General features: G+C 42.3%; 1 non-coding gene across 1 annotated transcript; it reads right to left on the bottom strand.

The window, feature by feature from the left end:
• Positions 1 to 358: 358 nt before the first annotated feature.
• Positions 359 to 468, bottom strand: LOC126178695 (U6 spliceosomal RNA). The gene has a single exon (XR_007536569.1). It is a non-coding gene; the product is annotated as a U6 spliceosomal RNA (small nuclear RNA).
• Positions 469 to 2,397: the final 1,929 nt, after the last annotated feature.

Genomic DNA, 2,397 nt, shown 5'->3' with positions numbered 1-2,397 from the left:
TGTCATATATTCAGGTGACAAAATAAGGAAAAAAAATTGCAGTGCAATAGATGGAAATAGGAGGATATGCATTTCCGGCGTTAGAAGTTGACAAAATTTTTCCCATGATCGGACCATCGTTGTATCTCATCACAAGCACTTTGCACAAAATTCCAGTAGTCGAGATGCGATTTGCCGTCATAGCTATGCAGGTACTTCATAGTCCATCTTTTCACCAGATAGCTACCCGTGACTTGATCGTCGGAAAGTAGTTACCTCTGGGTGAACGAAGAAATGAGGTGTAATGAAATGCGGTGGTACACTGAGACAGCAGGCTATTATTTTTCGTTCTATGAGCCAGATAGCCTCAACTGCTGCTAACCGTCATCTTCCACATTCTGTCATGCAGAGGACCATCCTTGCGCAGGGGCCATGTTAATCTTGTATGTATCGCTCCAGGATTAGTATAGGTACCGCCGAAACAAATGCTTCTACGGAGGTGGGTGGTAAATGGAGGACATGGGAAAACAAGCTCTATTAAACGGATCCCTATAATTTAGGGCTAGTGCCTTAAGAAATTCTGTTTCGCATCTTTTGCTTCCCCACTTACATCAGACACACTCAGATGAGTGACAATCCGATATCGAAACATTTTCCATCGTTTATGACACGCTTCCTCCCTCAGAGCCTCACACCTTTAACTCTCCAGCCTCGTCCCGAAAACAGGTGCAAATTCATATACCCTCAGCAAGCCCATTTACTTACATTTTCCTTCCTTCCCATCGATATGAATTACCGTTGACCAACAAAACCATCCAATCGACATCAACATGACCGGCAACTACGTTTTTAAATAAGCAGGTAGTCTTAACTTCTGCAACACGTTACTACACTTTGTTTATAAATCCCTTTATTTGAAAACCTTTACTCTGCACCTTTGTGTTAAACATTTGAATTCTTTTAAGTCTTTATCTCTACAAATACACTGAGGCAACCTTGATGGAACACTGGATATCTGCTTCTTGTCGCTGTGGAACATGGGATTAAATGTAGAGGTCATCACCTTAATACAGTTGTTTGGAAGCGTTCTTCATTGCTTCAGAGTCGTCCTATTTCCATACGCTGCCATACCCTACAAATGCTCTTGTTTTAATTTTTTTATTTGTTTTCACCAATAAGATAACAGTGCCTCTTCTTATTTGTGCTACCTCATGCGTGTTGTGAATAGCACCTTCCAGCGATGGTGAACACTGGAACAGTAATCATGCACACGACTACAAAACGAAGGAACAATGCTTTTCGAAATGGAGCACCGAGACACCCACTACCCCTTCGATGGGAAGATGAGATTAACTGCACAGGTAATCACCTTCGAATAGTTGTTGGAAGCGCTCACCAATACTACACTCTCTTGCAGTTTCCATATGTTGCGATGTCTTCCACATTTTTATCAATGAGAAACATCGCATCTGTGTTTTATTTCTACCAGCCTGTGGTGTGGTAGCTGTATAGTTTATGCCATGCGATGTTCAGTTTTCTGTGATAGCCAGAGGATAGAAACGTGTTAATGTAGCAGCTGACATGTGTCTCTTAAGTCATGGTAGAAAAAAAGATGCATGGTGGTGTACACTGACTGGGTGTGTTACAACCGAAAAAAAGCAATCTATTAAACTGATAATGAAGGAGCAGTACAGGAACCTTCTCGTGTGATTGATAGTCTATTAGATATGGTCATCCTAAAGTACAGGTTATGAAACTTTACACTGGTCTGCAAATACGACTTCAATCACTACCCACCTGCTCCAATGAACCCATTACCTGTACATTTAATAGGATCACCACATATGTTTGGGTGATAGACATGAGTGCACCCTAAGAGACACAGATCTCCTTCAGACTACATGTATGTAATTTGAAGATGTGTCGCAAAACCTTTGTCCTTCCTACATGCCATGTATGATGTGGAGTCTTCCTAATTTTCCCAACAAGAAACACCACCGTAACTGCTCGTACTATCTCTTCTACTACCTCGTGTTGCAGGGGGAAGCTTCGTTTCGCGCTGGCCTTACACACTGTACATGGTTGGCGCAGTTATGACATCATATTCCCATTTCCAATGAGTGATCAACACATGCTCCTGTCGCATTAACTCAACTCGTCCTGTTTCCCCACAGGATGCAGAAAGTCTTAGATATAGCTCTCTGCAACTTCCATACAAGTCAGACTTAAACTGGGATGATCACATGGACTAAGCTGCAGGGAGGGCGAGGCAAAGACTTAGGAGCTGTTACAAGATAGAGAGTGACTGCCTATAAACAGCGCTGGAGTTCTTGGTGTTTGTAATCCTTAGAAGATAGGTTCGAAAGAGGTGACTCATTTCGAGATAAGAGAGTGGCATGAATATGATTCACCAGTGGC

The sequence above is a fragment of the Schistocerca cancellata genome, chromosome 3 (assembly GCF_023864275.1).
Source record: "Schistocerca cancellata isolate TAMUIC-IGC-003103 chromosome 3, iqSchCanc2.1, whole genome shotgun sequence".
Lineage (NCBI taxonomy): Eukaryota > Metazoa > Arthropoda > Insecta > Orthoptera > Acrididae > Schistocerca > Schistocerca cancellata.
This window is presented reverse-complemented; position numbering and strand designations above follow the sequence as displayed.